We start from the raw sequence: 26,096 nt of genomic DNA, 5'->3' as shown, positions 1-26,096 counted from the left end.
GCCCCAGTCCAACAATCTTCCCTGCTCCTCTCCAAGCCTCCACCCCACTCTGCACCATCTCCCAGCTGCTCGAAGGTGAGTTTTCTCTAGGACTGCTTCTCTGCACCAGTCTTCCCCCAGGGCTCACTCCTCATGCTGGCTGCTGCTCCAGGACATCTCCAAAGCAGCTGGCACTTGAACCCTGGGCCTCCTCTGCGTAGTGGACCTACCTCTGCACCACGAGAGGCATCAGGGATGGTCTATGTTGGGACATAGAATCCTAGAAACTCTACAGCATCGAAGCAGGCCCTTTGACCCATTCAGTCCACACCAACCCTTCGAACAGCATCCCACCCAAATCCCCATAACACCACATTTCCCATCCACCTAGCCTGCACATCCCTGAACACTATGGGCAATTTAACATGGCCAATCCACCTCACCTGCACATCTTTGGACTGTGGGAGGAAACCAGAGCACCTGAGGAAACCCACACAGAAATTGAGAGAATGTGTCAACTCCACACAGACAGTCACTCGAGGCTGGAATTGAACTCAGGTCCCCATGAGGTAGCAGTGCTAACCACTGAGGCTACAGGTCAACATAGAGGAAGCAGATGGGGATAAGAACAAAGCCTGAATTTAGGTCTGGATTGCGGAAGCCAAATATCCTGGAATGCATCTGAGAAGTTCTGATTTCCTGTGGATCATCTGGAAAGGAAGATTACAAAGTATCTGTGAAAATGTCACTGTGTAGTAGCAGAGTGAGTCATGGAAGGTCTCCATTGGACAGCTGCTCAGGAAGATCAGAAAAGGAGAGATTATCTGATTTCCCTGGCATAGAACAAAGCAAGGAAAGAAGGCTGGGCATTGGAAGAAGTAGCTGAGGCAATCAGCAGCATTGTGCCAAGGGCATGGATACAAAATCAGAAAAAGAATTCAACAGGAACTGGAAAATATGTGTAAATCTTCACAAGGCTGTAAAACTGCTTGTGAGCTGCATAGCAACAAACTAGAGCTTCCTCATAGCAAAATAACCTCATATAATCACGGCACAATCTTAAGCCTACTTATGATGCACTCTGTGCTCACAGATACACCAAACAAATATTTCTAGGATGTCACTTGTATGTTAACTGAGTTATATGCAGTTGCCAAGCACCAGCTGGGCATTAATGTGAGCTCACTATAAATAGACAGAGACTAAAGTTGTGATTATTGGGTTAGGAGGACTTTGTATGTAATATGTAACTCTGTAAATAAAAATGCACATAAAGGTTGGCTTCACTTCTATCCATTGCTAATTGGCTTTTGGAAATAGAATAAAATGATCTGATACTGTAAAGTACACTAGAATCATTCCAACTTCCTCTCTACCTAAAGGAAGTACGCCCCACTAAGGTTGTAGCATCCTGATGTTGCAATTGGTCATGGAAATGTTGTTTCTCCACAGAAAACGATCCTATTGTAGAAAAGGGTAACGGTTTGGCAGAAATTGAACAATAGAGTGGAGACATGATGCCGTGAAATTGTGGGTAAATATCTACTTTGGGACGGGGGTGGGGGGCGGGGAGTCATTGCTCTCTTTCCTTCCCCATTCCCCCAATTCCTGGTCAATTGTGATGACATTCCCATGCAATTGGAGGTAAATGAGGCAGACGTCAGCCTGACTATCCATTTGCCCTTAGGATTGGCCCTCGTTGTGCCCTCACAGAGTGAAAGAGCAATCAGTGAATGAATCCTGCAGCCATGCCAAACAGTGCCCTGATTATACCCACTCAGCTATGTCAAGGAGGTCCCTGAGCTTGGAGGACATATCCTCACTGTGCATTACTGAGAACACGGGGAATAGGAGGACTTTGAAGATGTGTCATATCGAAGGAGGAGTGAATCACTGCAGGTAATAGAATCCCTACAGTGTGGAAACAGGCCCTTCGGCCCAACAAGTCCACACTGACCCTCCAAAAGTTAACCCACCCAGACCCATTCCCATACCCAATTATCCTAAATTTACCCCCGACTAATCTACACATCTGTGAACACAATGGGCAATTTAGCAGGGCTAATCCACCCTGACCTGCACATCTGTGGATTGTGGGAGGAAACTGGAGCACCCGGAGGAAACCCACGTAGACATGGGGAGAATGTGCAAACTCCAAACAAATAGTCACCCGAGGCTGGAATTGAACCAAGTCCCTGACGCTGTGAGGCATCAGTGCTAACCACTGAGCCACTGTAGTTCAAAATGAACATGGCCTTTCATTCAAAAAGATTACTTCTAAACACTCAACACAAGCTTTGTGTTCCCATGAGGTTCCACACCATGGTGATACATCTGGTCATCTATCTCCCTGTAGTAATACACAGCTTGGGAAGCACGAAGACAACCTTTCAGTGACAGCTTCAAGCTGCTCATAGCTGAGGCTGTGTTGCCAGTCTGGTTGTTTCATGAATGCTGAGACGTCTGACATCGTGCGTCTTCAGTCGCACTTCAGGCATGCTCAAAGAGGGGATGTCTCAGACGAGGGAGTATCTGGTGTCCGCCTCATCTCATCCTGGAATGTGGGCAACAGAGTGGGGTAGGCTAGAACAGATGATGCTCTGTGTAAGGTTATTGGGCAGTTAGATTTCTACAGTGGACATCTCTCACAGTGGGGATGGTATTTGTTCATGGCAAGAAACTGCACATGAAATAGCGAGGCAGTTGCTCCAATTACATTCTGGCTCTGGTTGGCTTCCCAAGCTCTTCCCCTGTTAACCCCCACCGTCACGGTAGCAGCAAGATTTCAACATTGATAACCACCTATTTGGCTACATTATGATGCAGCCTCATGGCCATTAAGCCCTGAGGCGGGACTTGAACTCTGGAGCTTCAGGTCCAGAGGTAGTGACGCTCCCCACTGCATCATAAGAGCTCCTGAGAGTGTAATGGTGACAGGGAGTCTGGATGAATTGGGGGATGGGTTATTAAGAAGGCTCAGGAGCATGTCAGGGTTAGAAACCTTGAAATAGTTTGGAGAACGGTTCCACCTTGAGGTTTTCTCCGAGAAATTTCTTCCTGAGAAATTTGACTGTTTTCAGTTCTTTCTGGTTTCTCATAATCATTGCTTCTTTTGTCCTGTTTTGGTTGATTACCAGCCTGATAAATGACTCCCTTTTCCAAAGGCCGGTCATGAAGGACACAACACTCAGTGATAATGCCAGGACTGGGCAGTCTCTCCACTAGACTCTCCCAAAGAGTTCAGAGAATGGGGTTCTGCTGTAATGCCACTGCTTTAATCATCGTGTCAAATCTGACGAGGGTGCAGATGCTCCACTGAAATCCAACTCTACTTCATAAGACAGCAGAGGGCGATCACTGTGGTAACTGTGAGCAAAGTCCTTTAGCCACCATCTTTTCTCATCTGGCCCTTCCACAATGAGAGAAAGTTCTAGTTAGCCATGGACCTAAGGCACGTCCATGGAAGCTGGCATGAAGCTGTGTTTTCATGCACCCAGTCCATCTGGACTGTAATTAAATAATCCCCCTTGCAATTTATCTCAGGGACACTTGTTGGAAGGCCACGTGAGTCTCGTCAATCACATCGTTCGCTTTTGGCAAAGTGGTGAGAGGGACAAGGGACATATGCTTTCCCTTTCTTGGTATAGTTACAAAATGCAGTTTTAATCATTGATCTCAATAGCTAAATAACAAATTTGATCACAAATAAGCCTTAGTTTATGCATCAAAACACTAGCCCGATGCAGGGGCACATATATCGCTTTCTCACTCAGATTGAGACCATCCGTTCAACTGCTGTTGCTGCCTCCACACCTGAGCAGAAAGCCAGTCCTCCCACGAGACTCCCCCTCTAAGCCTAACTTTATTTAGTTTCTTCCCTAACTTACATCCTAACCTCATCCTGTCTGTGACTCCTCAGCTCTCCCTTGACCCTGTCCCCTCTAATTTATTCATCCACCTGCCTTTCTGTGGCCAAATGTCACCTGCCAATGTGAGTGGCTGCCTCTCCTCATTTGTTCTTTTGTAAAATTGTCATTGTCACCCAAAGAGAGAACCCAAATACAATCCAAACATTCTATACAGAGCCGATGAAAAGTCATCTAGACCTGAAACATGAGCTTGCTTTCTCTCCACGGACACTGCCTGACCTGCTGTGATTTGTTTTCAGATAGCCTCCTTGTGCATCCCAGTAAAACATCAAGCTTCAGGCTAGGGTAAAGTTTGTGTATGTTATGCCAACCAAAAGAGGGGACAATTGGATGATAGTATGAACTGGCGATAGAAATTCACTGCTGTACATATTTCCTGAACTTCATTTCTAGTCAATGCATGATTTTCAATCAGTGAGTTATATTTTGAATTTGTGTTGCCAATTTTATACTCAAACATCAAAAAGCCTGTTATGGGTTTTGGGCTTTCAAGTGCTAGAAATAATCACACATAAGTATTGAAAAGGTTAGCTCTCTTTTTCGTTACTCCAACTCACCAAGCCTATTATAGAGTCATAGAGTCAGACTACCTCAGGCCTGTGTCCTGTCACACACACCAGACTCTCGAGTGCACCCATGAATGTAGCCTCGTGGAATAACAATGTACAGAATTGGCTCCTAGCTCTTAGCCCTTTATAAATAAGACAATCTGTTTTAATAAAGCCTCCCCTACCCAAGAATTTTCTCTATTTAAGGCAGAGGATCAGCTGTGGTTCAGTTGGGGAGTGTTGAAGTCTCACTTTACAACTGGGTGGCACGGTGGCTCGGTGGTCAGTGGAAGTGAAGAAAGGACTTTGGACATGTTTCTGCTGAGCAAATACTGCAGATATTGCTTGTGACTATTTTACTCAGTCTTGTGTCTCACATATTCTCTTCAAAAATGGGCAAATCTTCCAGTGAGTAAACGACACTGGAAAATGGATACATGATTTATGACAGGGGTTCGCAGAATTATTCACTCAAACTGTAGGAATTACGCAGATTATTCTATCAAATTATCATAATAGATGCATTTTTAATTGAGCAAATTGGTATTTGATAGGGTGCATTAATATTAGTTGAACATCATTAATATAAAAGCCTGCATTTCTAAATTAAACCTTTACCATCTCATGCCAATGCTCCATATCTGGATTTTGCAAGCACTCAACAGACTGACATTATTAGAATTGCTCTCAGTACAGCTAGCCAGGGTGGTACAGAGGAATCTTCTTACAACATAAATAATCTCGTGATCTCAGGCAAATTCAAGTGATAATCTTGCTTGTTGACTGGCCTCACTTGTTTCTTTGCATTTTTAGAAAGTCATGAATTTAAGTGGCAAATTATTGTTAGTCTCAGTTGTTGGGTGTAAGAGTTACATTTTCAAGTTTCCATTGATATCTTAATATTCAAAGCAGCTTCTTTAATGACAGGTAATATAACTTGGCAGAAATATCATTTCTTTGCATTATTAAATAGTTGCCGTGAGATATTGCTTGCTGAATATTCCTTTACAGTCTCCATATTCCATTGAGTTGTTGAAGGTGAGTCAGTCAGAGGCAGAGAGCAACACTGAGATTGGCAGCATAATATCATTTGTCATGGACATTGTATGCTCGCTTTGCCATTACATGTATGCATTGGATTTATTTTCTTTGTTGTGCTACCCGTCCTAAACATTTTTTTCATGGGTGTTATTGGCTGGGCCAGCATTTATTGCCCATTCTTCATTGGCCTTGAGAAGGTGGTGCTGAGCTATCTTAGAACATAGAACATAGAACAAGACAGCACAGAACAGGCCCTTCGGCCCACGATGTTGTGCCAAACCTTTGTCCTAGCTTAAGCACCCATCCATGTACCTATCCAATTGCCACTTAAAGGTCACCAAAGATTCTGACTCTGCCACTCCCACAGGCAGCGCATTCCATGCCCCCACCACTCTCTGGGTAAAGAACCCACCCCTGACATCTCCCCTATACCTTCCACCCTTCACCTTAAATTTATGTCCCCTTGTAACACTCTGTTGCACCCGGGGAAAAAGCTTCTGACTGTCTACTCTATCTATTCCTCTGATCACCTTATAAACCTCTATCAAGTCACCCCTCATCCTTCGCCGTTCCAACGAGAAAAGGCCGAGAACTCTCAACCGATCCTCGTACGACTTCCTCTCCATTCCAGGCAACATCCTGGTAAATCTTCTCTGCACCCTCTCCAAAGCTTCCACATCTTTCCTAAAGTGAGGCGACCAGAACTGCACACAGTACTCCAACTGTGGCCTAACCAAAGTCCTGTACAGCTGCAACATCACTTCACAACTCTTGAATTCAATCCCTCTGCTAATGAACGATAATACTCCATAGGCCTGAGTGGCAACCTTCAAAGATCTATGTACATAGACCCCAAGATCCCTCTGTTACTCCACCTGACTAAGAACCCTACCATTAACCCTGTATTCCGCATTCAAGATAGCAGGAAATGCCTCAGTTTAGCACCTCATCCAAAAGACAGCACCTCCAACAGTATAGCAAGCACGGCAGAACTGCACTGGAATATCAGTTTTGATTTAGTGCTCAAATCCAGTAATGGGACTAGAACCCACAAACTTCTGACTCAGGCAAAAGTGCCACCAACTAAGCCAGAGCTGATGTTTAAAAGGTGCCACTCCACTGTTTGATGGGGGAAATTTTCACAATGTCTTCGCTAACATTTGTGTCTCAGCTAATACCTCAAACCAGGTAACTTGGTCATTTCTTATTTGTAGGAACGTGCTATGCAAAAGTAATTGCACTTGCTACAACAACAACTGGAACAACTTGCATTCAAAGTAATAAACTGTTCCAAAGAACTTGATGGAGCAATATCAAATAAAATTTAATTTGGGTTACCTAAGGAAATATTAGGGGCAATTGATCAAAGAGATGTGTTTAAAATAGTATTTTGCTTACATATGAGGATGCTCAAGAGGCCAAAATTGGAGATATCTCTAAGGGTTGGACAAGATTACCAAAATAGGGAAGGATAATAGCATGAAAATAAAGGATGAGAATTTGAAAATCAAGTTAAAAATCACACGACACCAGGTTATTGTCCAACAGGTTTATTTAGAAGCACTAGCTTTCTGAGCGCTGCTCCTTCATCAGATGGTTGTGAAGGAGCAGCTCTCTGAAAGCCAGTGCTGCTAATAAACCTGTTGGACTATCACCTGGTGTTGCGAGATTTTTAACTTTGTACACCCCAGTCCAACAGCGGCACCTCCAAATCATGAAAATCAAGTGTTAGTTAACAAGGAGCTAACCATGTAGGAGCACGTGGGTGGTCTAATTAAATGGAAATTGGTGAGAGTTAGAAGATGGACCACAAGGCTTGGAATATTTTAATGCTTAACTTGGGAGCCAGCCAGGAATGTGGTGCAGTAGTCAAATGTAAGGCAACAGAAACTTAAATGAGGAGTTGGATGGATGGATTGATGGAGGGAGGGAGGGAGGGAAGGAGGGAGAGATGGTTGATTTTATTGTCATGTGTATTTTACAGTATTTCCACTGTCGTCACAATCTGGCACTATTTTAAATAATTTTAAGAATAAGAACTAATATATAGCTGAGAGAGTCCATCAATCCTGAGCCAGCTCACCATCAACAATGCCTGTGCCGCCATGCTTCCTCCACCACCTTGCCGCTGTGCACACCAGATCCTACCAATGTTGAAGATGTCACTCTTTACGCACCATTTTCCACTGCTGGGCCAATTCTGAGAAGATATTGGGCAACGGTATGGGGGTGGATATGGACTTTGAGAGATGATACAGATGTGTGGTCAGAAGCTCATCTTCGAATCAAATATTAAACCAGGTTGAGAATTGCCTGGGTCAGACAGACTCTGATAGTTGCAAGAAAGAGAGCCAATGACTAGGGAACATCTTTTGACAATGGCATCAGTGTTTCCATGATTTAGTTGGAGGAAATTTCTTCTCAATCTAATCTAATCTAAACTAAACTAATGTTGCCTGTCAGATAAGCAGTTTGACAATATAGGAACAACCAAAGTGTTGGTAAAATAAGTGGTAGTGAAATAAAGCTAGGTGTTGCCAGCATACATGTGGAAATGATTTTGGATGACATTACCAAGGTCAAACATATAGATGACAAATAGGAGGGCGCCAATGATCAATCCTTTGAGAACACAACAGCACCTACATTTTGAAAATGTTTATAGGTTATAAATTTCCTCGGAATATCCAGAAGTTACGTTGTTATACTTCTGTTAGCCAGATGCTGAAGAAACCTTAACCAATCTTTTGTTTAGAACAAATTCAGTCACAGCGTAAAACATTAAAGGTATTATATTTCCTGATTCCACACCTGTTACAGTATCACTTCATAAATATTTTCTAATCAATCTGTTCAAGATTTTAGGACACCCCTTATGGAGCAAATGGGACTTGAACTGGATCTCCTAGCCCAGTGTTAGGGACACTACCATTGTGACACCATAGCCCAGGTATCACTTTATATGCACTCAAGAAACCACTGAATGACTCCACCTGTATGTACTTAACCTCAATTGATACTTCTTTCTTTGCTATTACTGCTAGACATCAATTTAATCATTCTGGAAATGAAATCAGACAGATTAAGTCATTGCAACATGGCCACTGGAACCAAACTCTCAAAGGCCTTATTTCAGGTATGAATAGAAAAGTAAAAAGAATGCAAAAATTCATGTACAGCAAGAAAAATAAAAACAGCAGAGAACATCCTAAAACATATTCCAGAAAGTCAAGTATAATACAACAATAAACTATGCTGCAATTTTAATGGCTATGAGGAGCATCAAATAAAACTAACAGCACTGTAGCATACCAAAATGGCTCCGTAGAGCTGGGAGTGAATGTGGTGCCAATCAATTACGTTCCTTTGTTCAGGATGGTGTAAAATATTTGGAGTATTGTTGGAGTTGCACTCATCCAGACAGGTCGGGAATACTCCATCACACTCCTTACTTGGGCTTTATAGATGATGGACCGGCTTTGGGGAGTCAGGAGGGGAGTAACTTGTTGCAGGCCTCTTAGTCTTTGACCTGTTCTTTAACCATTGTGTTCATGCAGCTAGTCCAGTTCAACTGTCAGTCAATGATAAACCCCCAGGATGTTGATAGTGGGAGAGTTCTAAAGAAGGGTCTGTGGACTTGAAACATTAACTCTGTTTTTTCTCCACAGACCTGAGTTTTTCCAGCAGCTTCTGCTATCATTTATTGTTGACAGTGGGGGCTTCAGTGACCCATTGAATATCAAGCAATGATGATTATATCTTGTGTTTGGCCTGTGGTGTGAACGTTACTTGTTACTTATCTTCCTAAGCCTGAATCTTGTTGCATTTGAACATCCTCGTCCCCACTTCTACACATGCCTCTGCTTTCCCACCCCATCCTTGACTGCCCCATCCATTTTGACAGTGACTACCCCCACTGACTCCCTATAAACGCCCTCAGATCCCATGACTCTATTTGCTCAGGACTTTGACCGACTTCAATGAACATCCCCTAGAAATGACTGACCCCAACTGCTGTCTTTGCCGCTCCCTGGTTGACAGGATGGGATTTCCCTCTCTGCAAGTGCTGGCCCTCCAGGTAATGGTAATGTCACCATACTCTTACTGGACCACACTCCTGCTGTCACATTAGAGAGGGATAGAGAGATAGAGATGACTGGCAGTGGTTTAACCTGAGGGTCACAGTGCCTCAGGAGAGGGGAGAGGTTGAGAAGGAGAATCCTTCATGGTAACCTCAGCCAATGTGAGAATTGAACCCAAGCTGTTAGCATCACTCTGCATAGCAAAACAGCCATCCAGCCAACTGAGCTAACCAACTTTTTTCCAGGGCTGACTGCGGCCCACTGCTAGAACTGTAATTAGACAGGTCCCTGACTGTGCTCAACCTGAGCAGACAACTGAATCGGCCAAACCCCTGGACTGTGTGCAGTCCTTCCCCATGCTTGAAAGTTAGCAGGACCCCCTGACCAACGGAGATACTCGCTCTCCCCACGTCACCACCCCACCCTCGTTTGTTGGAGTACTCGCTCTCACCCAATTTCCAACATGGCCATTCGGATGAATGGATGTGCAGTGTGTTTCCCGCTCAGGCAGCTGGTACATACTGTGGCTGTGGGATTGATCTCTCAGTATGTGTTTCCTGGACAGATCCCTGATATGTAAGTGAGCCTTGTCAGACTGTGCAAGAATGTGCCTCAACGTCTGAGCAATACTGAGAGCCTTTGGCCCTGACCAATGTGTGACAGGAATGGCAAGGCGGGGAAGCTGGGAGAATGCAAGTAGGCACTGAGCGAGTGAATACTATGAGAACAAGTGAGCAACTCGAGATGAAACCTGATCCAGTCTGTCAGGTGGACTCCTGTCCCTACATGCAAAGTGTAGCAGCTATCTAAATGTGGTAGCCAGCAGCGTCCTATGAAGCTAGCCATTACTTGTTCAGGGTTCTGCAATAGCATCGGAGAGGTACCATAAGGATTGGCAGCTGTTAAATGCTAATAGTCGTGGATTCTGCCAAAACCCAGGCCCCTATAAGATTTTACGAAATCACTTCTGCATCCTATTCATGTCGTCATTCTGCGGGTGCAGTGCTGGCTAAGCTCAAACATCAGTAACCATCAGTGCACAGTCCTGTTTAGTGAGCTGAACACACTTGTCTCTGGTTGACATAATATCTAAACAAAGCTTGTACAGAATTAGTCCCCACTCACCAGGCAGTCTGGCCTTTGCACCTGACAATCCTGAAAACCTCTAGGCGAAGGTGGGTACAGCAGATACTGGAGATTAGAGTCAAGATTAGAGTGGTGCTGGAAAAGCACAGCAGGTCAGGCAGTATCCAAGGAGCAGGAAAGTTGTTGTTTCGGGCAAAAGCCCTTCATCAGGAATGAGGGATTCTGATTCCCTTCCTCATTCCTGATGAAAGGTTTTTGCCGGAAACGTGGATTTTCCTGCTCCTGGGATACTACCTGACCTGCTGTGCTTTTCCAGCACCACTCTGATCCTGAACCCTCTGCTCTTTGCCATGACCTCTTGCTACAACCATCGAAAGTAACTGCCCTATGGAGTCTGCAGAGAAAATACATGTTTCACAAATAAGGTGCAGAATAAATAGACTATAAGACAGGCCACTGTCGATCGTATGTAAACGACAGAGAATTTAATGAACTCAACCTGACAACACATGATCTATGGAATTGAACACAAAATGCAGAGTGCAATAAACCTTTCAATTTTATTTTGCAGATTAAGGAAATCTGCATTTTGGCAATTTATTTGTTATTGAAATTGTGCAACCTTCCATTATTTAAGACCTTATTTTTATTGTATCCATTGTTCATAAATATGCCATGAATTATAACAATTTCTTTTACTTCCATTGCTGTGAAAATTCAGCACCAACAGCGCGAAGATGATTTTTCCAAAAGCCAGTGAATTCGTGTTGCAATAAACTACTGGTGGCAGGGACAGTATGCTGCTCCAAAGATTCTACTCCATTATCAATCCCATTGTTTAACAACAGGGAGAGAAAGATTATCCACTATTTTATCCTCTTGATGATTGTAGATGGAAACCTGAATAAAAACTTACCCTATTGCCCACATTCAAAGAAGAACCAACTAAAATAACTGCACAGACTCTGGTATCCCATCACCAAATCACCCTTTATTTCTACGTGGACAGTCCATGGACTCTGACTAATTACGTCAGGGCCAGCCCCTAGAGTTCCTGAAACTCCTGATTATCTTTTTTCTTTTTATTAAACAGTACAGTTTACAAACAATTAACATTAACAGCTGTATACAAAGAAACAGCAATTTTACAAGGGAGAGGAGTGGCAAAGCCAGACCCCAAGCCCCTCAGATCAACCAGTTTTCAGGGAAATACGGACACACCTCAAATCCCACTTTCAGTCATCACAAAAGAAGCAGTAACAAATAAAGACAAAACAGTCCAATTAGATAAGAAACAGCACGTAGAATGCAGAGTCCCCCCAGCAGCCCAGAAACCCACCCGTGACCCTCCCACCCCACCTTCAGGCAGAAACTCCTGTTAATTTTTTTTCTTTTTTTTTTCTTTTTTTTTTCTTTTTTTTAATTTTTTTTTTTTTCTTTTTCTTTTCTTTTTTTTTCTCTTTCCCCTTTCTTTTTTTTTAAACCCCCACACTACCACCTAAATGCGGTAGTGCTTATTTTATCCCCAGCACCCATGGTGTGTGTGTGTGCAGGTGGGAGACACAGTGAGAGAGAAACTCCTGTTAATATCTGACAGCCAGGGCTCCCTGATTGGCCTAGGTTAACAACCCCAATCAGGGAACTCATACTCAGTGAAACCCACCTGACCAACTTCATTCCAATCACAACACCAACATGCTACTGCTTCACTTTTTGATCATCTCAACTCTTAAGTGTACCTTCGCATGCATAATGCTGCTAAATATTGTAGGCTATGGTAGGCAATATAAAGGTTAATATAGCTTTCAGTATTGAAGGCCTTAGACAACAGAAGTTGCTGTGAAAACATTTGGAACATCTGTAACAGTTTACATTGCTTTGGAACGTGATTACCTAGGCATAGGGATTCCTCCATCAACTAGAAGAAAGTGAGGACTGCAGTTGCTGGAGATCAGAGTCAAGATTAGTGTGGTGCTGGAAAAGCACAACCGGTCAGGCAGCATCCGAGGAGCAGGAAAATCGACATTTCGGGCAAAAGCCCTTCATCAGGAATTCTGACCTGCTGTGCTTTTCCGGCACCACTCTAATCTTGATTCCTCCATCAGCGCTTTCCTGGATTCCTCCGAACCTTTTGCAGATGAGACAGAAGGAGAAGCAAAATGAGCGGCACTGCTGCTCTGTGTGCCAGTCTGCCCCCTGCCCTGACCTGCTCCCTGCGAAGGGGGTTTATTGAGATCATTCGGGGGGGACTCATTACGGACTGGTGACCTCTCATGATATTCCTGAGTTGGTTCAGGCTTGAGGAGCTCTCCGAAACTGACCGTCAACAATGCAGTCGAGAGTGTGGTGCTAGACAAGCACAGCAGGTCAGGCAGCATCCAAGGAGCAGGAGAATCAACATTTCGGGGATAAGCCCTTCATCAGGAATCTAGGAACAGGGCTGAAACGGATTTGTTTTAATGGATAAAAATGAAGTTTAGGACAAAAAAAGGACTACTGAGTGGCCAAAGCATTTTACAAACCAAATTTTTCGTGGCTTGCTGTTTAACCACCCCCACCTTCAAGGGGGTGGGGTGGGAAGGGGTTTCAGGAATGGGTAATAAATGTTGCCACAGAAAGTGGTTGAGGCCAAATCATTGAATGTTTTCAAGAAATAGTTAGATATAGTTCTTAAGGCTAAAGGGATCAACGGGAATTGGATGGAAGTGGGGATAGAGAACTGAGTTGGATGATAAGTCATAGAGTCATAGAGATAAACAGCATGGAAACAGACCCTTCGGTCCAATCCGTCCATGCTGACCAAATATCCCAACCCAATCCAGTCCCACCTGCCAGCACCCGGCCCATATCCCTCCAAACCCTTCCTACTCATTTACCCATCCAGACGCCTCTTAAATGTTGCAATTGTACCAGCCTCCCCCACTTCCTCATGATCATATTGAATGGTGGGGCATGCCTGAACACAGCCGAATGGCCTGCTCCTGCTCTTATTTTCTATGTTCCCATGAGACGGGGAAAACTGATGCTGGCGGCCAGAGCAGGCGAGGAGGTAGGGTTACAGGTCAGGAGTCATTCCACAACAGAGACTAAGGAGTTTATTCAATCCGAGCTTGCAATCCCAACCTATTCAGTATTTCATGAGAAATATTACTATCACATATTACCACACGTGTTGAAGATATTAGAGACATACTCAATGGAGCGTAACTAGGACATGGTGTACCTTCAATTCAGTGAAGTGTGAGTGATGTCTCCAGAAATCCTGTAAGCACCAGCAGGAACAAACATTAGCAGTAAGGTGGAATCCAGTCTTCATTATTGATCCTCATTCTCTTACCAGTGCCTTGGAGAGCTTGAATTAAATAGATAATAAGGTCAGCAACATTTCTTGATCCCTCAGTAAATATTTTTAATCCATCTCTGAACATAGTTCAGGAACCTATTGCCTTTTGAATTGTATTGCTTTGTAATTATTTTATATTTTCTTCATAAGTTGGGGGTGCCCCTGAAATGGCCAACATTTCTTGCTCATCACTCGTTGCCGTCGGGAAGATGACATTGAGCCGATTTAGAGAACTGCCGCAGTCTGTGTGCTGGAGATACTGTCTCGACCCTGATGGAAGAATGTGCTGGTAACTGCACCCCCACTATTCCACAAGCCCTTCCAATGTGTAAGTGACTCGCTGGATCACTGAGATGGTATTCCTGATGAAGGGCTTTTGCCCGAAACGTCGATTTTACTGCTCCTCGGATGCTGCCTGAACTGCTGTGCTCTTCCAGCACCACTGATCCAGAATCTGGTTTCCAGCATCTGCAGTCATTGTTTTTACCGAGATGGTCGCTTGCCCATCCTTTTTACTGTCAGGGCAAAAGAAACTCACACCGGGGTTCCATAAATGAACAAAAATGAACGTGGACCACAAGAGGACGTAGACGGGCTGGTCGGATGGGCTGTTCCTTGGCAAATGGAGTTTATTCTGGATCAATGTGAGATGGTGCATTGGGCAGTGAAAATGCGGCAAGGGAATACAGTAAGATATAAAAGGTAATGAAGGTAGGACTTTGAGAATCACCGAGGATCAAAGGGACTTTAACGTGCATGTCCACCCATGCCCTTAAGGTATCTGGAAAGGTGGATAAAGTGATTAAAAAGGCATAAGGCATATTTACCTCTATTAGTTGAGTCATAAAGTTTAAACGTAGCAAGGTTATGCTGGAATTATATAAAAGTTTGGTTAGGCTGCAACTAGAATATTGTGTGGATAGGAGGGATGTGACTGCACTGGAGAAGGTGTGGAGGATTGTTACCAGGAAGGAGAGTTTCTGTTGTGAGGACAGATTGAACAGACTGGGGTTATTTTCCTTAGAACAGAGGGGGACTTGACTGAGATGTAAACAATTATGAGAGGAATTGATTGGGTAGACAGGAAGAAACTGTAGGGATTAATGACCAGAGGACATAGATTTAAGTTAAGGGGGAAAAGGTTTGGAGGACATGTGAGGAAAACATTTTTACCCAGAGAGTGCCGTGAGTCTTGAACTCACTGCTTGCAAGGGTGGGAGAGGCAGAACCCTCATAACATTTAAGAAGTGTTTAGATGTGTACTTGAGATGCCGAGGGACACAAGACTAAGGGCCAAGTTCTGGAAAATGAGATTGGAGTAGTTGGATAATTGTTTTTGAGCAGCGGAGATATCGTGGGGACCGAAGGGCCTTTTTCTGGTGACCTCTCTGACTCGATTATAAATAAATTAATCCTTTAACAGGTGGAAAAATAAATTATTAGCTCCCACTGTGCAAACTTTAACTGTATCCACTCAAACCCAAATATGCACATATTCATTCGCAAACAGGACAGACAAGGCAGACAATTCTGTGTAAGTATCATAGGTAGAAAATATAGGCATAAAGGAATAAATTCAATAGATCTGGAGTCTAAACCACAAGAGCAGAAACGAAGTAATGTTATCAAAGTTCATTTGTTGTTTGGCCATGATATCACATTGTTGTCAATGTGATCCTCACTTCAGTAGCTGGTCAGTTGGACCTCGGTCTTTGCTCGGGTTAGAGGTTCTCAGCATATTGGAGGGTTGTTTTCACACACAGAGGTAAGAAGGAGGGAGACTTGTCTTTGTTTTCAGGCTTGCTGAAGGTTTGGCTTCAACTGCCGACTCTCAGTGTTATGGCAAACTACAACTTAAAAAACCAAAATTTGTTGCTTAGCAGCTTTTCAATCTAAAGGCACTTGGTGCCACACAAGGATCAAATCCAGCTTTCCCAAAAGTTACATGACCTTGTGTAACCAATAAATGAATGCCACTCAGTCCCTCGTTTGATCTTCAAGTTACATTCTCTTTGGTACAGCAGGGTCTAAGTTTCCATTGTTCCCAGTTTATTTTCCAAAACAATGTGTAGTCTTTCCATGCCTTCACCCTTGAAGAGGTTAAAACACAATCTCCAAATGCATTTCACCGTTAGTTAAACACAGCATGTATTCAACCAAATATTACAAGAACACTACATTTGTCACTCTCATTTGTTCTTTATGCAGGATTTATACAATGTCTTGTCATCTTCTATTCTCAAATTTTGAAACTATTCAAGTACCATTACATTGCTGATAATGTGCCTGCAAATACAGTTACTCATTACACAAACAATTCTTGTAATGTTGAATTAACAAACTCCATTGAATAACCTCACATTCCTCCTCATAGGTATCTTAGATTCCCTACAGTGTGGAAACAGGCCCTTTGGCCCAACAAGTCCACACTGACCGTCTGAAGAGTATCTCACCCAAACCAATTCCCCATTACTCCACATTTACCCCTGACTAATGTACCTAACCTACACATCCCTGAGCACTATGGACAATTTAACATAGCCAATTGACCAAACCTACATATTTTTGGACCGTGGGAGGAAACCCCAAGCAAACATGGGGAGAATGTGCTAATTCCACACAGTCGCCTGAGGCTGGAAACAAACCTAGGTCCCTTGTGCTGTGAGGCAGCAGTGCTAACCACTGAGCCACTGTACCGCCCCAAGACTTAGGTATATTGATCAATGTGCATTAACATTTCTTTATGGTCACGATGGACATAAATTCCACAATGTTGAAGAGCCAGTAACAATCCCAGAGTATCCTTTTCCACTCTAGAGTGCTACTTCTGATAGTAGTCCAACTTCTTAGAACAATAGCACTGACTTCTCTATTCTTGAGTTATCATCTTGCAATCAGAATGCACCACCCCCACATTTACTAAAGTCAGCAGTAGCCAATGTCATTTGGATTCCTTACAGCTTCTCAGAAGTTGTTTGGCACTTTTTCCATCATGTTGCCTTGAGCTGCTTTTGCGATAAATCTGTAAAAGGTACAGCCATAACGCTGAAGTTAGGCAAGAATGTCTGATAAAATCTGCACACCTTCAGAAAACTCATGATTTCCCACTTAGCTTTAGGAACAAGGAATCCAATCAATGTCTTCACTTTCCCAGTTCACAGCAACACCTATGCTCAGTAAGTCACTCTAACTTACACAAATCACTCCTGGCAAGGTTTATTACTAAGTCAGCTAAATATAACAGCACAAATAAAGCTTCTAATTGTTTCCCAAATTCCTTCCAGATGTTGCTATGTAATAAAACATCACCCAAACAGACCGAACAATTAGGCAAGCCAATTATAATGTCTTCAACAAAGGGTAACTGGACTGAAATGTTAACTCTCATTTTGAGATAGTGAGGACTGCAGATGTTGGAGATCAGAACTGAAAATGTGTTGCTGGAAAAGCGCAGCAGGTCAGGCAGCATCCAAGGAACAGGAGAAGGGCTTATGCCCAAAACGTCGATTCTCCTGCTCCTTGGATGCTGCCTGGCCTGCTGCGCTTTTCCAGCAATACATTTTCAGCTCTCATTTTGAAATGCTTTGTTAAATTCCTGGTTACATGCCTTTGAGGGTTTTAGCATTTACATTACTGTGTTCAGTGCAGGAACCTTTCCCCTCTTACCAAACAGACTACATAAAGATTTTTTTCTATGTTGTTGCCATCTTCTCCCACGTGCATTCATCATTTGCTGGAATATAATTCCGTGGTCATCCTGTTATCTGAATGAATTGCCCATTGTTCATTGACTGTTCTGAAAAAGGGTCACTGCACCTGAAACATTAAGTCTTGTTTCTCTCTCCACAGATGATACCAGACCCACTGAGTTTCTCTAGCACTTTCTGTTTTTGTTTCAGATCTTCAGCAACCACACTTCTTTGTTTCATTACTTTGTCTTCAATCTCATCACATCAGGAAGAGAAATCTTCAAACGTGTGGCCCGTGTTATGGACCAGACCAAACCCCTTCAAACTATATTACGAAGATAGCTGGGACCCTAACTTCTTATTTAAAAGTGTAACTCATTACATTCCATTGGTCAACTACTCAACTTTAAACAGAAAATACTTTATTTTTACACTACAGTTAAAATAGAGACAGAATTTTTAAAAATTGGGTTAACTGTATCGAAATGCTTTACAAAATAATAAATATACTAATTACAACTGTTCCAATGTAGTAACATCCGAAAAACACACATTGGTAAAGGCAATTTCAGTCAAATGGATTTTCTCACATGCAATCCGAGCAGCAGGAAGAGAACCCCAGCTTTTAGCTGTAACAGAGAGAGGAACAAAAGCTTCCCCCACATCCAGCTTGAAGACCCCAGCAACTGCAGAAGGCTAAAAGTGAAAATCCTGATTCTGTGGGAGCTTGACCCCACCCATTCAGGCTGCTTCTATTGTTCCAATTTTAAAAAAACTCAAGGTCTCACAAACTGTTTATTGGCTTTGAGCAGACCACTCAATGCTTCTGTCTCAACCCTTCTTCATAATAAAAACCAGGACAAAATACACCTCTTGAAGCCACAGTATCGTCACAGAGACCTGCAATATTAATGGACTGAACTGACTTTCATCTTTATAAGTATCTTTATTGGTATTTACTTTTAGACTTTCTGTCTGTATTTTCCATAATAACTGTATCATAGTTTTTGCTTAATGCCTTTTAGCAATGGTTGTACAATAAACTAACCTTAGATCTTGTTTAAAATTAAAGATTTGCTGCTTGTTACTTTTAAATCAGAAATCTAAAAGAAGCAAAAAAAAGGACAAATGAGCTAATTTAATTCATAGTTTACTGACTATATTTTGAGCATTGGCGAAGGTGAAGACTTCAGATGCTGGAGATTAGAGTCAAGATTAGAGTGGTGCTGGAAAAGCACAGCAGGTCAGGCAGCATCCAAGGAGCAGGAAAATCGATGTTTTGGGCAGGGGCTGTTCATCAGGACTGTGAACATGCCTATTGATTGTGATACACCTCATCACATTTCTAAATGTTTCCTTTTTTATTCTGAGACTGTGAATCCATGATCTAGACTCCCCAGCTCGGGCAACTTCCACACAGCATCTACCTTTCAGTGTTCTACATCAGATTGTCTCTTGGTGAGTTATTGAGACCAGTTTTAGTCAACTATTACCACAAGATGTGAATGTGAATAGGACAGTTAATGTGTTGGTTGGTTTTCCTTAACTCTGCTCCTTGGATGCTGCCTGACCTGCTGCACTTTTCCAGCAACACATTTTCAGCTAATGTCTCAGAGTCCCAAACAGAGCAACCTGCCTTTGTAACATAGAGTCAGAGAGCTGTACAGCATGGAAACAGACACCTCAGTCCAACTCGTCAATGCCGACCAGGCCTCCTATATAAATTTAGCCTTATTTGCCAGCATTTGGCCCAAATCCCTCTACAACCTCCCTACTTATGTAACCATCCAGATGCCTTTTAAATACTGTAATTGTACCAGCCTCCAGCACCTCCTTTGACAGGTCATTCCATACACACACCACTCTCTGTGTGAAAAGTTTGCCCCTTAGTTCCCTTTCAAATCTCTCCCCTCTCACCTTAAACCTATGCCTTCTAGGTTTTGACTCCTCCACCCCAGGGAAAAGACCTTGTCTCTTTATCCAATCCATGCCCCTCATGATTTTAAAAACCTCTATATGGTCACCTCTCAGCCTGCGACACTCCAGGGAAAACAGCCCCAGCCTGTTCAACCTCTCCCTGTAGCTGAAACCCTCTAACACTGGAAATATCCTTTAAATCTTTCCTGAACCCTTTTAAGTTTCACAATATCCTTCTGATAGGAGAGAGACCAGAACTGCATGCAATACTCCAAAGGCAATGGTAAACAATGAGAAAAAGCAAAGGTAAAACAATGTAAGAAGTAGGTTGTCAAAGGCACCAAGGAAGTAAGCCTTTCCACTGACCTTTTAAGAGGCTCAGTTAAATTAGACAGTCCGAGCATGACCTGTTGAGGGAGACCCACGTCCTTTTGATACCCACCAACCCACTCTACACAGAAGCTGCTGCCTCAAACTCCAGGCTTGAAATATGTGCCCTACTTTCCCTTGTTAGAAGTCTGAATGCACTCATTCCACTGGTCTATTGCAGCTGCACCCAAAACAAACTGTCATCCATAGAGTCAGCTTGATCTGTTTCACTGGTTTAGCTGTATTTAGGCTGTAATAGTAATCATTAACCTACATTTCTCATGTGCTATAGGATTCACTTGTGAACTTTTGCAAGTATGTGATACAAATGTTTGGCAACTCTCCAGTGGAAGATTTTCTTGCTGAATCTCCAATTTTTCAGTAAGTAACAAATAGCCTCTGTAAAAACTAGGCAAACAATCTCTGGTGTTATTTGTGATATTGAAAATGTATCATTTACATAAAAATATGATTCGCTATTTATTCTCCCTCTTCCAGCATCGACCTTTGCGATGCTGACATATTGCAGAATGAGTTGCCGCTGAGTTCTCCTTCATGTCTTCATTACCTCCAAACTACATCACTGCAATGGCGTTTGTCCACACACTTGGGCTCACCATATTTCCGCTGGCCCTATCTGAACTCACACTGAATACAGGTCATTCTGCTATAACGCGCGTTTCGTCAACACGAATTTGCTGTAATGCGATTGACAAATTGGGAACGCTGTTTCTAAAGCACAAACCTTTAAAACGTGTGTTGGCTGTAACGCGATTACATTGCCAACACTTCAAACGCTTTTTCTATAATGCAGGGTTACACAAGAACACAACATTTGCGTTATAGAAGTGCTAGCTGTACTCCAGTCGCCCATGTGCTCACTGACCTGGCCCCCAGCCAAGAAATGTCTTCACTTTAAAGTTCTCATCCTTGTTCTTGAACACTTGTATGGTCTTTCTTCACATCCCCTCCCACCCCATCCCACCCACCTTTCTTTATAATTTCCTTCATCCCCACCATCCTCCAAAATATAATTACAGCCTATTTTAATCATTCCTCCACCGTTGATGGCTGTGCCTTCAGATGTCCCAAGATCTGGAGTTCCAACCCTACACCTCTCTACCTCACTGTCCTCCTTTAAGATGCCTGTCCAAACCTATCTCCTTGACTAAGATTCTGCAACTAATAGAAAATGATTAGATTAGATTCCCTAAAGTACAGAAACAGGTCCTTCAAAGAGTAACCCACCCAGACTCATTCCCCTACCCTATATTTACCCCTGACTAATGCACCTAACACTATGGGCAATTTCCCATAGCTCATTCACCTGACCTGCACATCTTTGGATTGTGGGAGGAAACCCATGCAGACATGGGGAGAACATGCAAACGTCACACAGACAGTCACCCGAGGCAAGGATTGAACCCAGGTCCCCCTACACCTCTCTACCTCACTGTCCTCCTTTAAGATGCCTGTCCAAACATATCTCCTTGACTAAGATTCTGCAACTAACAGAAAATGATTAGACTAGATTCCCTAAAGTACAGAAACAGGCCCTTCAAAGAGTAACCCACCCAGACTCATTCCCCTACCCTATATTTACCCCTGACTGATGCACCTAACACTATGGGCAATTTCCCATGGCTCATTCACCTGACCTGCACATCTTTGGATTGTGGGAGGAAACCCATGCAGACATGGGGAGAACATGCAAACGTCACACAGACAGTCACCCGAGGCAAGGATTGAACCCAGGTCCCTAGTACTGTGAGGCAGCAGTGCTAACCACTGAGCCATCGTGCAACCCAGTTGGATGTTGCAAATGCTCAAGAGGTTTGGCAAGCTCTGTGGTGAGAAAAATTGACTTAATGTCCCAGATTGATGAAATTTCATCAGAACCTTTACCACCTTTTATCCAAATAAGTATCCCCAGTGCAATAACATTTGCTGAAATGAACATGAAGAAAACTCAGTCATTGTTTTGCCTATTATGGTTGGGACTTATCTCCTATTCATACTCATTACTTTTGAGCTATGATAGCATGAGGATGCATATTAGAGAAAAGGTTTTAATTCCCATTGATTATTATAATATGATATTAAAGTATTAAGTCTGCCTTAACAACTATGAATATCTGCTGATCTCTGAACTTTAGTCCAAAAGGAGACCATCTCGGGGGAATAAAGTTGTCTGGAATAATCAAGGGATTGGCAGATGCTTTATAATGGTCTCATTGAAGCCTGGAAGACAGAATCCTGAATCATGGAGGTAATGTTTCCAATATTCCACCACATGAAATGAAATACTGTAATCTCCCTGAGTATCCAGCATACAGGGGGAATGGGAATATATTGGGAACATGAATCTGTCTGTTGTCGGAAAAATACAAGTGGCAGCTGGGAAAACTTGACGAGTCATCACCACAAGATGAATGCGCATTTTAAAAGTGAGCAGCCTGAACCACTCATAGACTCAGAGAGTCATACAGCACGGAAACAGACCCTACAGTCCTATCAGTCCAGGCCAAACATAATCCCAAACTAAACTAGGCCCACCTCCCTGCTCCTGCCCCATATCCTTCCAAACCATTCCTCTTTGTGTACTTATCCAAATGTCTTTTGAACATTGTAATTGTGTCCACGTTCACCACTTACTCTGGAAGTTCATTCCAAACATGCACCATCATCTGTTTGTCCCTCGTGTCTTTTTTAAATCTCTCTCTCCTTTCACCTTAAAAATGTGCCCCCTAATTTTGAAATCCTGCACCCTAGGGAAAAGCCAACTACCATTATAAATACCATCAGCAAACTGTTTACCAAAATGGGAAAGAGAGAGAGAGAGAGAAGCAACCAATCAATCAGTTTCCGGAGCAAGGGAACCTTCTCCCATTCCAAGAAGTCAATTGCCCTGCCTTGATAAGGTCTTCAGGAGGTTACAAATCCCCTTTTAAATCTCAGATGATGGTGAGAGAATTTCCACATGGTGTAAGGAGGTGACTTTCTGATTGCTGGGTTGCATGACAATTCCAAACTTTAGAAAACTAGATAACAGAGACTCTACTGTACATCAGGGAAGATAGTTGACCACTGGTGTTATCACCAGCCTGTTAGTCCAGAGACCCTAGCAATGTTCTCGAGACCTAGATTCAAATCCTGCCACAGCAGATGGTGGAATTTGGATTCAATAAAAATCTGGAATTAAAAGTCTAATGAGGACCATTGCTAATTTTCAGGAAAAAAAACCATCTAGTTTACTCATGTCCTTCAGGGAAGGAAATCTGCCATTTTTAACTGGTCTGGCCGACTTATTTCTCCAGGCCCCAGCAATAGAGTTGACTTTTAACTGGGCAATTAGGGATGGGCAATAAATACTGGTTGAATTAGTGACACCGTAATCCCATTAATGAATAAAACAATAATTGCTTGGAAAGCAACCAACTAATGAAGTTCTCATTTTGGTTGTTATCTGAAAGATGATCTCTGCTGTGTCTCCATCAGGGAAAACCCTCCTCTAGCTCTTTCCAGCCCAGAGGAGTATCCACAGATCATCACCAGTGAGGCTTGTGGCCTTCTCCCTCATCTCTCCCTGCAGCATCTACAGAGACTAAAATAGAATAAAAGCAAAACAATGGAGTGGCTGGAAATCTGGAACAAGCTGGAGAAACACAACAGGTCTGGTAGCATCTGTGAGAGAGAAAGCAGAGTTATCATTTTGAGTCTGACATGACTCTTGTAGTTAGGTAACTGCTATATACTTCCTCATCTCTATCATTGCTGTCACATTAATGGTTCGATCTTTCCTCACAAAGACTTTAAGTAATTCCCTTTGGGTTAAACCTACAAATAAAAGGAAATACTCACCTCCAGAAAGATGACCAGATGTTTTGCAGATATTAGGGTTTAAGTTACTGACTAGTCAGTTTTTTTCTTTTCCTGAGTTAAACTGCTGCTCCTTACATGTCAGGTGCCCCTTTTAACATGAGTCAGTGAGTTACTCTCAGGACAGTGGCTTCCTTGAAAGGTGTGGATTCCATCGCTGACTGATGCTAGGTATAGAACATAGATCATAGAACAATACAGCGCAGAACAGGCCCTTCGGCCCTCAGTGTTGCGCCAACCTGTGAACTATTCTCAGCTTGTTCCCCAACACTATCCCATCATCATCCATGTGCTTATCCAAGGATTGTTTAAATCTCCCTAATGTGGCTGAGTTGACTACATTGGCAGTTAAGGCATTCCACGCCCTTACCACTCTCTGAGTAAAGAACCTGCCTCTGACATCTGTCTTAAATCTATCACCCCTCAATTTGTAGTTACGCCCCCTCGTACAAGCTGACATCATCATCCTGGGAAAAAGACTTTCACTGTCTACCCTATCTAACCCTCTGATCATCTTGTATGTCTATATCAAATCCCCTCTTAGCTTTCTTCTTTCCAATGAGAACAGACCCAAGTCTCTCAGCTTTTCCTCATAAGACCTTCCCTCCAGACCAGGCAACATCCTGGTAAATCTCCTCTGCACTTTTTCCAATGCTTCCACATCCTTCCCAAAATATGGTGACCAGAACTGTACACAATATGCCAAGAGTGGCCGAACTAGCGTATATTCCCAACCCTTTCATGGTCATTAGAGTCATAGAGATTTACAGCATGGAAACGGACCCTCCAGTCCAACCAGTCCATGCTGACCAGATATCCCAACCTAATCTAGTGCCACTTGCTGGCACCCAGCCCATATCCCTCCAAACCCTTCCTATTCATATACCCATCCAGATGCCTTTTAAATGTTGTAATTATACCAGCCTCCACCACTTCATCTGACAGCTCATTCCATACACGCACCACCCTCTGTGTAAAAAAGTTGCCCCTTAGGTCTCTTTTATATCTTGAAAGTTAACACGGATGAATGTTACGATTTTTAGAGTCAAAAAGTGTGGTGCTGCAAAAGCATTCCTGATGAAGAGCTCATGCTCAAAACGTCGATTCCCCTGCTCCTCGGACGCTGCCTGACCTGCTGTGCTTTCCCAACGCTATACCTTTTGACGCTGATCTCCAGCATCTGCAGCCCTCACTTTCTCCTATTACTATTTCGAGGAAAAGTATCACTTTCATTGGGTTTCAGGGAGGGTTTGTCTCCGTGAGACCCAGCAGGTATGCCCACACGATTGTCCCAAACCTGTGACCAAATGCGCATCCTCTCGATGCCATTGGGTGAGTTGCCCACCCGACTGCAGTAATCTGGCTGGGAACACACCCAGCAGCTGTCAGTCAAAGCTCCAGGCTGGATCAATGGAAACAGAACTCAGCCATCCACTCACCTCCAGGTCATTGCCTCACAGGCCCACTGCCCACACACTTTGCAAATCGGACTCTGTCAGTGTGTAACATAATCTAACCATCACATTTTAAATGTAAACATTTTGACAAATGACAAAGTCAATCAATTTCAGAAAAATTCGATTTAGCACTCTTATTACTTTTCCACAAGTCATGGGATAAATTTTTAAATAAATCCATAAACTATTTTTCATAGATATAGATAAGTGAGCGGCTAGATCAATTGAGAATGATCAAAACTCAAAAGACTGCACAGAGGCCGGTATCCTGTCACCAAATCACCCTTTATTTACTTATGCAGAGAGTTAAAAATCACACAATACCAGGTTATAGACCAACAAGTTTATTTGGAAGCACTAGCTTTCAGAGCGCTGCTCCTTCATCAGGTGGTTGTACAACACCGGCTCCTCCACATTATTACTCGTGCACAGTACACTAGCTGTGACCAGCCAGGTCAGAGTCAGTGATGTAAAAACAATGACTGCAGATGCTGGAAACCAGATTCTGGATTAGTGGTGCTGGAAGAGCACAGCAGTTCAGGCAGCATCCGAGGAGCTTCGAAATCGACGTTTCAGGCAAAAGCCCTTCATCAGGAATAAAGGCAGTGAGCCTGGAGCATGGAGAGATAAGCTAGAGGAGGGTGGGGGTGGGGAGAAAGTAGCATGGGTGAGTGGGGGAGGGGATGAAGGTGATAGGTCAGGGAGGAGAGGGTGGAGTGGATAGGTGGAAAAGGAGATAGGCAGGTAGGACAAGTCCGGACAAGTCATGGGGACAGT

The sequence above is a fragment of the Chiloscyllium plagiosum genome, chromosome 29 (genome assembly GCF_004010195.1).
Source record: "Chiloscyllium plagiosum isolate BGI_BamShark_2017 chromosome 29, ASM401019v2, whole genome shotgun sequence".
Classification (NCBI taxonomy): domain Eukaryota; kingdom Metazoa; phylum Chordata; class Chondrichthyes; order Orectolobiformes; family Hemiscylliidae; genus Chiloscyllium; species Chiloscyllium plagiosum.
The sequence above is the reverse complement of the archived record's forward strand: the minus strand, read 5'-3'. Positions refer to the sequence as shown.